This window comes from Magnolia sinica, chromosome 3, assembly GCF_029962835.1.
Source record: "Magnolia sinica isolate HGM2019 chromosome 3, MsV1, whole genome shotgun sequence".
In the NCBI taxonomy this organism is placed as follows: domain Eukaryota; kingdom Viridiplantae; phylum Streptophyta; class Magnoliopsida; order Magnoliales; family Magnoliaceae; genus Magnolia; species Magnolia sinica.
In genome coordinates this window covers 85,926,113-85,941,290 of record NC_080575.1, presented here as the reverse complement: position 1 = coordinate 85,941,290, position 15,178 = coordinate 85,926,113, and positions in this window count along the sequence as shown.

Genomic DNA, 15,178 nt, shown 5'->3' with positions numbered 1-15,178 from the left:
TCTCTATATGTGGACACGCATGGCAACTTCATGATTTGGAAGTCCAGGCCATGCATCAGGTGGACGTGTGTGTAGATACATGGCTAAGAAGGGCAGATCAACTCATAAGGTGGCCACATGTTTACAAACATAATGGATGGGTTTAAAAAATTGTCAGTGGATACGATTCACCCATAGATGTGTTACCTGATGAGCTGACAAGGCCGATTTTTGGGCCAGTTCATCTACACAGTGAGCCCCACTGTTTGCATGGTTCGGATGTCTGCTACATGTGCCAGGTTGGCATGTAAGCTGCATGTAGAGAGGTTCATGAGGGCTCACCAAAACCATACAAAAGAGAATGAAGCTTTGATATGCTATATCCTATTCTGACCTGTTAAGTATCCTTCCACTTGGATTTTGATCAAAAGATATTACAGGTGCATTGATAAGCTTGTTCAGAAGCTTAGTATGCATCGGAACTGCAGCACGTAAACCACCAAACGCAAATGAGAATGCCCTTGCTAAGGTTAAAAGGGAATTTGCAACAGAAAAGATGCAGAGTATAACCTACATCAACAATCACTAATTAGAATGGAAGTATATCTTTAACTGACAAGTCTTGTTATTTCTTGAATTATCAAACATACTGCTTGTTTTTGTTAGCAAGTGAAAACATGCAGAATCTGTGAAGCATGATCTGCCCTGTTCAAATTCTTCTAAACAATGAGGATTTATCGGGTCTGGATGTGCCCGTTCATACAAGTCTCAAACATTGTTTGGTGATCCATGGAACATTTTTGGGTGAACCATACCATTGACCTAATGGGCCCACTGTGGATTAGGAAAATGTTCCAAATTTGAAGTTGAAAAAGTGTTTCTCCAGAAATCACACAATTCGGGTGATCCTATCCATTGTTCAGAGAACTTAAAAAAAAGGAGAACTCAAATGTTCCAAATTTGAGGTTTTCATAAGGTATAAGAGAAAATAGATACTTGCCTGAACAAGTAAGTTCATCCACTAGATCCGTCCAATTTCAGTACCTTGAATTTCGAGCTTTAAAAAAATGGAGAGGTAATGTGTATCAATTGTTTTTTGTTTTTTTTTTTTTTTACCGCTGTGTCATCTTATTTTGGCCTCCTTCTCACATGCAACACACATGCCGTCCCTAGAAACTGTCATGTAGGAGGCGGCATGCCAAGAAATCCCATCCCAGTTTGGGCATCTCGATCCATGATGACTGACACCGAAATGATCCACATGAAGCCACGGAGTAATCCGATCCATACCTTCTCTTGGAGAAGTCCGTAAAACATGTCCTGCTCTTCTGGTAGCCAATCCAACAGCTCGATTGCGCTCTTGATCAGGCAATCCAGAAGCTTCTTCCATTGAAGATCAACATTGGGAGAATTCAGGACCTGGAAACGAGCGGCGAGCAGTAAATCGATGGCCACCTGAATGTACACATTCTCCATCTTGAAAACCTCTGATCCGCCAGATCCTTGATTCCCATCAGTAATCGACGGTGTAGAGAGGGATTCTAATGCATCGGTGGGGTCAAACGCGTCCGACGGAGATGAAAACGAGGGTTTTGGACCGCTTTGCAGACGGGACATACAAACGTGAGAGATTGCATGGATTTCAACACAGATTTCGGAGAATTGGGATCTGAAACATACTTTAGAGAGATCAGTTTCTTGATTTCCTTCTGTGATTGCTGAGATGAACGAAGAATCGATCGGATCGGCTTCGGATGCAGCTAAGAAAGCTGGATTTAGGGATTTTGCGATGATCTGCGAAAGGGAAAGGGAAATGAGAGAGAGAGAGAGAGAGAGAGAGAGAGAGAGAGAGATTTCAAACGCACCTTGTGGGATTTCTCCTTCGACGACGGATGACAGCTTTTTGAGGTGTTTGGACAGTAGAAGACTTCATCTCCTGGGCGCGAAAGTTTGAGAGAGTGAGAAAATGAATGGAGGAATTTATACAAGGGAGTTTTATTTTATGCTCTGGTTGCATACGACGCTCGATACGCATGCACTCAGAAACTGTATATTGAGCATACATTAACTCAAATCAAACTATCTACATCGTAGAAATCAGTAACACTAGGTCACAGTCGAGTTTGAACAATCCTGGCCACAGATTCTTAGACACTTATTTGTTGAAACAGGGCCCTTGGATATTTTAAATTCTTAACCGTCCAATAAATGTCCACCAATATAATAGTTGGATAATAGAATAAGCTTAATTTTTGGTTAATGATACACCTGAAATTTCATAAATAGTTTGGACCGTTTAATTTTAATTACTTGTATTCCATGTATTATAAGTGTTTGCATATCATTTATGACCCTTTGGACGCGGATCGTGTCCTACCCCAGCTCGTCTCCAGCTAGGAATGGGCAACAACTTTGAGTGACAATCGTGGTATATGGCCTGTAAAAGGGTGGATTTTTTGCCTTAGTTTCTCATCAGCCGAGGCAAAAGGGTAGACTTTTGGCCTCAGTTTGTCACCAACCGAGGCAAAAGGGTAAACTTTTGGCCTCAGTTGCTCACCAATCGAGGCAAAATGGCATACTTTTAGCCTCAATTGCTCACTAACCGAGGTAAAAGGGCGGACTTTTAGCCTCAGTTACTCACTAACCGAGGCAAAAGGGCAGACTTTTGGCCTCAGTTTCTCACTAACCAAGGCAAAATGGCAGACTTTTAGCCTCAGTTATCAACAACCGAGGCAAAAGGGTAGACTTTTGGCCTCAGTTCTCAACAACTGAGGTAAAAGAGTAGACCTTTGGCCTCAGTTTTTTACCAACCGAGGCAAAAAGGTAAACTTTTGGCTTCAGTTGTTCACCAACCGAGGAAAAAGGGCAGACTTTTGACTTCAGTTCTCAACAACCGAGGCAAAAGGATAGACTTTTGGCCTCAGTTGCTCACCAACTGAGGCAAAAGGGCAGACTTTTGGCTTCAGTTTCTCACCAACCGAGGCAAAAGGACAGACTTTTAGCCTCAGTTTTCAACAACCGAGGCAAAAGGGCAGACTTTTAGCCTCGGTTGCTCACCAACCGAGGCAAAAGGGTAGACTTTTGGCCTCAGTTTCTCACCAACCAAGGCAAAATGACAAACTTTTAGCCTCAATTTCTCACCAACCGAGGCAAAAGGGCAAACTTTTGGCCTCAGTTTTCAATAACTGAGGCAAAAGGGTAGAATTTTGGTCTCAGTTGCTCACCAACCGAAGTAAAAGGGTAGACTTTTGGCCTCAATTTCTCACCAACCGAGACAAAAGGGCAAACTTTTAGCCTCAGTTTTCAACAACCGAGGCAAAAGGGCAGACTTTTGGCCTCAGTTTCTCATCAACCGAGGCAAAAGAGCAAACTTTTGGCCTCATTTTTCAACAACCGAGGTAAAAGGGAAGACTTTTAGCCTCAGTTGCTCACTAACCGAAGCAAAAGGGCAGCCTTTTGGCCTCAGTTTCTCACCAACCGAGACAAAATGACAGACTTTTAGCCTCGGTTTCTCATCAACCGAGGCAAAAAGTGAATTTTTAACCTCAGTTCCATTACAACCGAGGCTAAAAACCAAATTTAGCCTCCTTTTTTTGAACCGAGGCTAAAAAATTGAGGCTAAAGGCCTACTTTCCTGTAGTGTAGCCCTACGGTAATGATAACACTTAATCTGCGCCCACCCCTGCCCTGCCCTTCCCTTTCTCCCGGAAACGGGGCTACTCACCCTGCCAGGTCGGTGCTCTGTGAGCCCCATCATGATGTATGTGTCTCATCCATGCCATCCATCCATTTGGATGGGCTCTGTTATTGCCATGCTAATCAAGTGCTTCATCATGACATCAAAGGTTTGTCATTAAATACTTGGATCTTTTTCTTGGTCAGGATTTCTTCTTTTTGCAGCTTCAGTGATATCTATTCTACATGTATTTGTGCAGCACATAACATTCTCATCAATAATGAGGGATGTTTAAAGCTTGCAGATTTTAGCCTTTCACGCTGGCGCCCCATTGATGACATCAATGAAATTAAATTTGAGGTTACTTCTTTGTGGCTTAGGTATTGCTATGCCTTGATCACCTTCATAGTTAATCTTCATTTCTTTCATACTAGAACATTAACCGTACTCCCCTTCTCAACTAGTGTGAGTAGGCCTCTAAAATTGCTTCTTGAAACCCAAGAGATTTGTCATTATGGCCCTACTATTGCCATGTGGTCTGTTGGTTGTGTTTTTGTAAAGTTGCTTGGATAATGAGTCATGGAAGGGTTAAACAAGTGTATAAATTTGCAGAATGGGCCTACTTTCTCATTATTTTCTTTTAGAACTTGTGGAAATTTAGTTGAGTTTTTCCTTTTTCATATAAACTTCTTTGGTAAGCTGAATTTCTAGTAAGAAATGTGCCGAAATTGAAAATTTGCAATGGTTTTCAACCGTCGTTAATTTTTTTGCGACGCCCTATTTAGCCACGGTTGAAAACCATTCCTAATTAGGGATTTTAGTGTAGTGTCATTATGGTGGCTCAAGCAGTGCATCAATAATCATGCCCAAACATGTAGAACACTTCCACTCGCTGGCTAACTCAACTCCCTAGGAAGCGTCACGTGTTAACACCCCGTAGGTCAGAAGCCGAGCAGGTGTACCACTAGCACATGTGACATTAAGCGGGGTGCATTATCTCGAGCACACAGTACCATGATTGCATATACACCTTGATCCATGTGCATGCCGCCTTATCTGGCATTAATGACAACCAGACCCGACACGCTAAGCATAAGATAGTCCGACCTAACCAAGACCGACCTACTTCTTGAGCCTGATGTGCGAGCTTGGAAGTAAGGGGCTTACTGTTATGGGAAAAATGGATCGACTAATAAGATAGGGTCAGGTCAGAACTATGTGTACTTCGCTAGGTCAGTCAACAACCAATACGACTAAAAGCTCGACTTCTAGCTCCAATCTGAGCAGGAAATGAGATCGACCTCGACCTTTCATCAATCCTCGACAGCAGGTCGGAAAACCCATTGATCCGCCCGACACCAAAAAGAACTCGACTACTACTCATTAAACGGCATAACCCTTCTTCTACTAGTTCCGACCTGGTATCGATGGTGTTTACCCAAGATCTCAACCAATGATCTAGGAAGGTGATCGCAATATAGATCTGCCAGAGATCTTGGCTAAGGATCTTAGAAGATCCTCAAGACATGCATGAGATCTGAATCCCTATACAATGTGTCACTACTAAACAGGGAGACTACCTACGTTATAGCCTTCTCCCACCTATAAATAGGAGCATCCCTAATGGTGAAAGGTACGCACAATCTTAAATCTAAAACCCTACTCACGACCAGAACCAGATTCCTTACTTGACTTAGGCATCAGATGGTCCCCTGCGACAGCCAGGGTCTCCTTTGTCCACTCCTTGTGTAGGTACTCGAAGGTCCAGGGAAGGCTAACTAGATTTCTTCATCAACAATAGTGATTTAACGTCCACTATTAAAACTTCCTGGAGGCCAAGCAATGTTTGTGTGACATCCAAATTGTCCAATTGTGGGGTCCACTGTGGACCCCAACTTGAAGTGTGTTGTAGATCCACACTGTCCGCATAGTGGATCCCCACCATGATGCCATCTGGACCGCTCATTTGTTGTGGGCCTGACTTAAAGCAAAACCTAAGATGGTGGGTCCACTTGGATAGTTTATTGGGCCAGTTGTTAGACCCACTTTGTAACATGTATAGGGTCGACTTATGGCCCACTTGATGTATAAAATCGGGCCTTGAGCAGCCCGAGCAATGTGTGATAGAGATGGCCCCAGAAAAGCCCATGAATGAGCCGATTGTGGTACATGTGACAATCCTTAAAATATTTCTGAGTGGTATGTGTAGAGATCATTAAATCGGGCCATTTATATTGGGTCTAAAATCAGGTCGAAGCTGCTAAAGATACTTGCCTTATAATGGAAGATATGTGATTGTGAATCGATGAGAATGTTATTGGCAATTGTGATTGTGATGATAGATAATAATTATAGATGATGGGTAATTGTGATGATAATTAATTGAGGTATTTGATGTGATGCTTTGATTAACATGATTTCACAGCTTAGTGTGCTAATCCAATGATTTAGACATGTTGATCACGCTCATGCATGCATCATGAGTAGCATATTATGTGTCCGGGTTGATCATAGTATAATCACATGCATACATGCGATACGGGTCACTTATGTACATGAACTGGGCCATCGGGCCACAACTACTTGATAGCCAGTGAAGGCATCTACAGTCTACATGACCAAGGATTAAATATGAACACAATTAGCCAAATGGCTACTTGGTAATGAGTCATCTTCTGAGCATGCACCATACGCGCATGGTACAATTGATGCACGTGATCGTATGACATGGATGCTTGTCGTCATGCATACTATTAGCATTCATTTAGATATGGACAGCTTGATGAAATATAGAGGTCTCGATTTGGGCACCACAATTGTATTCGTAGTTATATAGGATAGATATTACAAATGCGATCATGGTTTGTGATTTGGATATCTTATGTGTACTGGGCATTTGGAACACTAAAAATGTGAAAATAGTTGGGGACGGAAGGGCCCTATGGGTTGAAAGTCCATAAATCTCGATGGTACCTAAGAATGCCTCACTATCAAGGTGAGTGAATATAATAGGTCATGGTGCGTTTGACTAAGGTCGAATGAGAAAAGGTGTGTTCAACCTGCTTTAGAGCTGAGGTGCGTCCATGGCCATTGGTGAAGTGAATTGTGAATGGGGTCCGCTACTAGCATGCCGAGTGGGAGTCTTAGAGCCTCACCGATATGGTAGGTATGCGAGGTCTCACTCAAAACCTTGGAGGTGTACAACCCCGTTGATTTTCAAAGATGTTACGATATGAATTTAGACATTGTACGTCGTGCGGATGTAACTATGGTTGTGGGTTACTGTGTGGTTGGTTGTTTACCATGGCATGGGATGTCAATGGTGACATAGTAGTACGGGTGGCTAGCATTAGCTATGTGATTCGGAGTATGATCATGATGCACATACATTTCATTACATCACATTGGCATCAGTATCATCATGCTTTACATGTACATTATTCATATGTACAAGACATTGCATGCATACCATCATACATGATGAAAAAATAATATTAGTCGCCTACGTGTATGACATACCACACATATGGATGCACTCACTGGGTTTAAAGCTCATTCTTTTATTTTATAATTTTTTCAGGATAATGCCAGAAGCAGGAGTAGCAAATGATGCATTTTGTATGATTTTGGACACACGCTTCTGATACATTTTGATGAATATGTATTCCTGTAGATCAGATGTACTATAAATATATTGTATACTAGAAGCTGGTTATTTTGTTTGTGTTGGAAATTTCAATTTTTATGCTTGATATCTTCTTTTTTTTTTTTTTAATCCAAAATTTACAAGTCGTATGCCAAACTCAGAACTCAGTATATGAGCACCGGATGCCGAGTTGGAATCACGACACTTTATCTTTATTAGTGCCATCTTTGATGACAGATGAATCAAGAGCTTTCAATCAGAACTGATTCTCTCAATTGGTTTTTTTTTTTTTTTTTTTTTAATCCGTGGATCTCACAAAAATAAGAAATGACAATTTTTTTTTTTACCGAAAAGAGAGGATGCTCTGTGAGCTGTCCAATTTGTGCCGCTTGAAGTGGGTCCACACTACCACATGGGCCTCAACAAAGTACGATTTTTATAAAGTAATCAATGGGTCACCTATTTTTCCATTTGCAAAAATCCTATAAAACTTCATACAGCCCATGGCCCCTGCACACATAATGTGTACTGAAAACAACCCATGGCCCAAAGTCTACGCTGGTCCACCTACATCAAGGCTCACGCGAATTTTGAATCTGAAGTCTGGTCATTTCATTGTGCAAATGATTTCGGAGTGATGGCAACAATTTCACATATGAACCAGCACCTGTTGGGATCCACCACTCTAAAGTGGGATGGAAGTGCAACGAAAGGTAATAATAATGGATTCAGATATATACAACAAATCTTATTTTCTAAATTTTTAAGCAAACCTCAATGTGTGTCTGCCACCTGCACCACGGCAGAGTGCAGCCTTCTGCAAGAAGTTCCTGTATGGGATGTTCAGTGGAGCTCACAATGATGTTAGTGACAAAGCCACCCCATCCATTCATTTTGCAAAATCATTTTAGGACATGCGACCAGAAATGAGGTGATGTAAGGGATATAAAAGATGGAAAATTAAGGAAAATTTTTCCTATCATTGAAACCTTCCTAGGCTCCACCTAAATGTTTATATGCCATCCAAACAGTTTACAAGGTCATTCCAACTGCGATGGGAAAAAAACCAGTCAGATATGAAACTTTTATGGCCCCATGAATGCTTAAATTGTGGTCACTGAATCCCCCTCATTTTTTGTTACGTCCTAAAATGATCTCACAAAATGGATGGACGGAGTGGATTTTTCATCAAAAATCAGTGGGCCCCACCTAGCAATGGAATGTCATGCAAAAGGCCCTAAATCCGAGAGGGATGGACCATATCCCATCTCCAGCTAGCACAGCATTTGTGTGGTTTCCCAGGCCTGAATTCGTCGGTTGAGGAATGCGCTGCCCAGACAACCCGACAGCCCGACACCCCGTTCCGGGATTCCGCCTAAATTTTATATTGGATGGTTTTCTAACTTTTAAAGTTGAACCGACAATGCCCCTTTCTAGACCTAACTTTTAAACAGGTGAGGTCAACGAGTACCTTACACCACCCAACAAAAGGAAGCTGATTTCATCCACTGTCCATCAATTTTGCCAAATCATTTTAGGGAATGAGCCCAACAATGAGGTGCATACGAGGCTCGAGTCAACCCATCCATTTTACCAAAATCATTTTGGGGTGTGAGCCCAACAATGAGGTGGATACAGGGTGGACCACCCCACAGGAAGCAGCAGTGAATTACACCCACATTGAAACCTTTCTAGTGCATTCTCATCTAAGTTGCTCAAAAGGTCAGGTAACCCTGGATAAAGGGAAAGCACAAATATCAGCTTATCAAAACTTCTGCAGCTCTCACTAAGTTTTTAATGATGGGCGTTTAATCCCACCATGTGGTCCACTTAAGCCTTGGATCTGCCTTATTTTGGACTCATACATCACACTGGGCCACACAAAGCCCTGACAACCTAATATATACTCTAATTTCTTCTATCATTTATCGAATAGGAATGAACTAAATGTTCAAATATTATCAATTTCAACCATTCATTTGCTGGGCCTAGCAGACGATACCAAGGCTAGAGGATTGCATTCATCAAACAATTTTAAATCTTGTTAAATAGGGGATCCAACATACCAACGGTTTGGATTTAAGCCATCTGCCTCATTTATGAAAAAAGTGGTTATTCTCATCCAATTGCTCTAAAATTAAATAAAGGGGCATATATGCTCCAGTTGCAATGTAACCTCATGGCAGTATCAGGCAGATGGATGTCCCCATAATGTATACATACCATCAATCTCATCCATCAGATGGATCACCCTGAAAACTCCCTTAAGCTCCAACACTTAGCCCAAACTAAAATTCAAATTGGACCATAGCAAAGGAAAATAAGCTGAGAAGCAAAGCCCACCCTAGAATTTAACAGGCTCACCTGAGTTGTAAAACATTCTGAATTTTGTCTAACCTTCATATGATAAAAGGGTATGAACAAGTTAGATTTCGACTATACAACACAGCAACCCACACCCATAATCATTGGTGTGCGTCCCCCGTCAATATGATATGGCCCACCTAAGTTTTGGATCATGCTGATTTTTAGGGGTTGGTTTTTTAGGTGACATATCTAAGGGAGGGTTGGATTGCATGAATCCATTACTGGAGCCCGCATCAGGCTTATACCATATGTGTTGTGCTATTTGTGATGTCTAAGAATCAAAACTATATACCTGCCCAGAGCAAATGGGCATTTTTCCACTTCCCATACGAGATTTGGATACACCACCAAATAAATTACATTTTTTTTACTCACAGCAGTAAATAAGTAACTTATTTCAGGTAAGTTTGATTTATGATTAGTTATAAGTAACATTTTTACTTAAAAGTACTTGATTACTTTAATTAATTTTTTAAGCTTTTCTACTTTTCATTAGTTACTGACGAGGAGAGACCAAAGAGAGAAGCTGATAAGCAGGTTGTTCAGCAAACATACTAATCTTCTTAATAATTAATAACTAAGCTAAGTTACTTGTGGCATAAGTAACTTATCTTAAGCAACTTAAGATCCTAACAGGTCATATATCAGAATTTTAAGGTAGATAAAGGTCCTTCTAAAATTTTAAAAATCTGAGCTCTTATGGTTTGAATTTATCTACCTAAAATAGCTTATTTCCTTTCTCTCTGTTTTTATTTCCCCTTCAAAAATCACCCCCAAGTATCCCATATATTGTTTCAGTTAAGGTTGAATCATCTAGCCTAACCTAGAAATAATGCATACAGGCAGTTTAGTCAAATCATCTGACCCAGCCCATTTTTAACCTCCACAGGCGACTCAGGGTTGAGTCCAGTTCAACCAAAGCCCAACCCATTCATTGAAATGGGGCCCATTTTCTTGCCCAAGCTCAACTTATTGCTATTTAGCATAGCCTGAAATCAGATTGTTAAGTTGGCTCAGCTCAATCCATTTCATACCCAAAACCTCCTAATGTGCTAACCAAGCCTCGCTGGGCACATGTGCAGTGCCATTAGCCAATCGTTACAGCAATGAAGACAAAACAGAGGTCTAGGTCCAGTCAAGTACAGTTGAACAGCAACCCCCAGATTGCGATTAAGATGGCCAGCAGAACAATCTGATCTCAAAATGTTAGTTTCTATCACAGCCATCTGTGTGACAGGCCATTGATTATAACCATATGTTTTATAAGCCACTGGTTAATATCATCCAAGAAGCATTTCTTCAGTGTGACAAACTATCCATTGAGTGGTGGGAAATTGAATACGTGTTTCATATTGATGAAGGCTATTCCCATTTCAAAGGCTCAATATTCCCGATCAATTCTTTTTATGCGGTGGAGTAAGTCTATTGTTACTTCACCACAAGCACCAGAAGCATGCTGCTATGCGTATTGTTGTATCATTGCCAAACAATGGGGTCTGGTCAGATTATTGCCGTCCATTACACAGACCATGAAGATTTGCATAAGCAATGCAATGAAGAGAAATGCTTGCCTGCTCTCAGAGCACTTTAGTTCAGTTGGATGGTCCAATCGCACAATCTAAGCTCTATATTTCCAGAACAAATTCGATGGGCCAGATATAAAATTCACACTAACCATAAGATCCCATCTATCCTTGATTTGACCTTATATTTATGGCCATCCATTTTACAACCATGGATGGATGGTTATAATTGCCTAACAAATAGATGGATCAAACCAATTTCGAATCATAAGCATTCCATAATGGGTCCTAACAAATTGTACTTCTTGTGTTGAATTAATCAAATGGTTAAGTTTGCATGGTAACCCATCAAATGTGCCTTAGACCTAAGGAACTATGAATCTTGAAGGGAAGTTGCACGCGAATGGAGAATGGAAAAAGGGTATAAGGCTCAAATGAAGGTAAATGGTAAATGGGAAATGCAATTAGAGGCAAATGAATTGGAAGTAATTGACTTGCCAGCAACGTTTGAATGAGAGGAAATAAAATGCATTTGAAATCCAAATATTCTATTTAGATGGGGAATTAAATGGGATGAATTGGAATGTATTTGAATTTTTCAATATATTAATGGGAATATGTGAGATATATTAAATCAACTTTAATATCCCAACTTAGTATAAATATGTGATATTAATATAAGGATTGTAATAAACCCGCTGAATGCTACAAATGAGAAAATGTTGGATGCAACGCAAACAAGCCTCTTGCAAACGTTTTTGAATCATCCATTTAGATGGCTAACCTTTGAATGGTTCGGATCATACCATTGGTATGATTTTAGTGATGTAGCTAATAATTGAATTGTTTCATAGTATTATCAGGTGGCATGTGTAGAACTCTCAAAGAGCTCAAAAAGGCAATTCTACCCTACTCCCATGACATTTGCTTCCATTTTTTGCAGTGAAATTTGGGTTGGGGTCAACCTGAGCCCAACATGAACTAAAGAGGTTCATTCAACCCGAACCAACACAAATTCCATTAGGCTAACCCTGCCCCAACCCTTGTGCCCAACCCAACCTAACCTGAATTTGCGCAACTCAGATTTCCAATTGGGGGGAGTTTTCCAATCCTACGACCCTGACTACCCAACAAAGCCGACACGAACTAGGTTGGGTCAGTCGGTTTCAGGTTGACCCGAGACCACACCTAGATCCATAGCTCAACTGGCAGACTGAGTGGAGACACCTCGTTTCAACACTTGAGGTCTTGGTATCGATCCCTAGTGGGGGTGGCTAACATGGAGTGTGTGTACTGACATAGGTGTGTACTAACAAGCTAACCCAAAAAAAAAAAAGGGTTGACCCGAGACCAAATAGCAATCCAATACAACTACGTGTATTACTGCATTATTTTGGCATACAATAGGGGATTGTAATCCAACCATGTGTCCGTAAGATCAAAGAGAGGGATCATATCCCTTCACTTACGGACGAGTAAATTGGATTTTATTTTCACTATCGCAAACGTAGAAATTGCCTCAAAACATTGCAGGTTATGGGACAGAGTGCGTTTGCTATCCTATAGATTCGAAGGAAAAATAATAATAAATCAAAGAAACCCTTGTTGGGCCACAAATCGACGGCCCAAAACCAGCCAAATCGAGGCCGGGGCTCAGAAATCTAACGTGCGCAGCCGGGACGATACCGTACCAACATGGTCGGTTCTAAGGCGGTTGTCTGGTAGGATAATATGAAGGAATGGATTAAAACCCTGAAAATAGAAGATGCAGAAAACGATATGTACCAGTTTTTGAAGGGCCTGAATAATCAGCGGCTCAGATTCAGGCGAGTGAAACTGGAATCTCTATAGCAAGTTTTTGTTTTTATTTTTGTTGTCTGGATCAGACGGTTGTGATGAGATCCAAACAAGAAGCTGACTTGCATTTGAAACACAGAAATAATCAAAAAGAAGAAAAATAAACTACAGTTTGGAGAGAGAGAGAGAGAGAGAGAGAGAGAGAGAGAGAGAGAGAGTGGGTGTAGAAATTAGGGTTAGGGTTTGGCAGAAACAGCATGAGAAAGGTCAGGCCGTGGATATGAGAGGGTTTTGAGGGTTGTGAATGAGTGAGGCGTTACGATCGATTGGCTTTTATAGGGTTAGGGTTTCTTCTTCAAAGAACAGGGGCTTTTTCTTGAATTACTAGAATATCCCTAATTACACTTCTAATTAACAATAATACCCTTAGATGTACATGAGTAGAACACACGCCCGAGTAGGGTTGTCAATCGGCCGGAATTGGGAATGTAACAATTTGACTAGCTCCAGCCCGAACAGATCAAAATGCGGCCCCAACTCAGTTCATTAACACCCCTATGCCTGGCCTGAGCCCAAGCCTGGCTATATATTAAGTTATGCCCCATGATGTATGATTAATGATAAAAATATCCTTGAAAATATAAGTGGCCGGTCTGGTTCTGGTCAGACTGATAGGCTCATTAATGAGCCCAAGACCAGCCCGTTTATTGGCTGAAACCCCAACTGGCCAGTGCAGCCCATTTATAGCCCTGCACGTGGCTCAATATGGGTTAATCTAGTGACTCAATGAGTCTTGTAAATTGTGACTCGGTTGAACACAGCTTTATTTTTTATTTTTAACAATGTTTGCACAGTCACATTGATGTAGAGCGGGTCGCAGGCAGTTACATGGCCAAGATGGAACAAAAAAGGCCCGGTCAATGACAGAAGTGATCCAGACCATCAAACTTTAAATCGGGCGTATCTCGTAATCTGGAATGAGTTATCAAATGTAAAATATATGATTTTGGGATATAATAAGCTACTTTAGCCAACCAACCCCGCTACGCTGGGTTGCCAAGCCAGATTTGCGAAATGCCGTCAGATCCACGGTCGTTTCTCTATTTTAATTTCATTTTTACTATAAATAGTAAGTTTTAGTTTGATTATAACTCTTCATCTGTTGGGCTTTAGGAGTTGCGTCCAACGTGAAAAGAGCTTAGAAAAATTAGGAGAACAGCTTGGTGAAGCCAAATAGGAAACTATTTTTGGCCAAAAACCTTGGACACTAATAGACATCACGACCGTCTATAAATAGTAAGTATACTATTTATAGTAAGTCGCGAATTCTAGGAGTTTTAGTTGTAGTTTGATTCCGATTTCTTTCTCATTGCTTGGTACCCCTATTTAAAGGGTTGTGAGCTCATTTTTATTCATTCATCAATCAATTTCGAATTTATTAGAATTTATTTCTATTTTCTTGTTTTTTTTTCATCGTGGATTCGAGAAGTCTATGTGAGGAGTCCAGAGAAGTTCCGTGGATTCGGAATAGTTATCCTCTTGAGGAAGACGGTGCTCGACCTCACGTCCTTCCCTGCGTCAGTTTAGTATCAGAGAGAGGTTTTTCCTTGGATCGATGGCTTCTAATGACGGGTCGGGCAGCAATCCTATGGGCGGTGCTCTAGGAAATTTACCTTTAACAGCGGCAGCTTTCGAAGCAGCGCAGCGAGAAAATCAGCAAGCCATGCAAGGGCTGCAGGCTTGCATTGACCGCATAGCGGATCTCTTGACGGAAACCGTAGGGCAACTCCGTGTTCCTGGTGGTAATCATCCACTGCCAATTGCTGAAACTCGTAATAGCCCTAATCGCAGGATAGTGCTGGCAGTGCACCCAAGGGTTATTCCTGAGGAAGGGGATCCAGCGATGAGGAGATCGACGACATAATCTTCCAACACCATGGACAAGGCGGCGATCGAGTAGATCGAACAGATCGAGAATTCAAGATGCAGGTTGATATTCCTAGCTTCAATGGTCAACTACACATTGAGGATTTCCTCGATTGGCTTTCTGAAGTGGAGCGATTCTTCGACTATATGGACATCTCTAAAGCAAAGAAAGTCAAGTTGTGGCCTACAAGTATAAAGGCAGAGCTTCAGCTTGGTGGGAACAACTACAACTAGCACGAACCAAGCAGATGAAAGCACCAATCC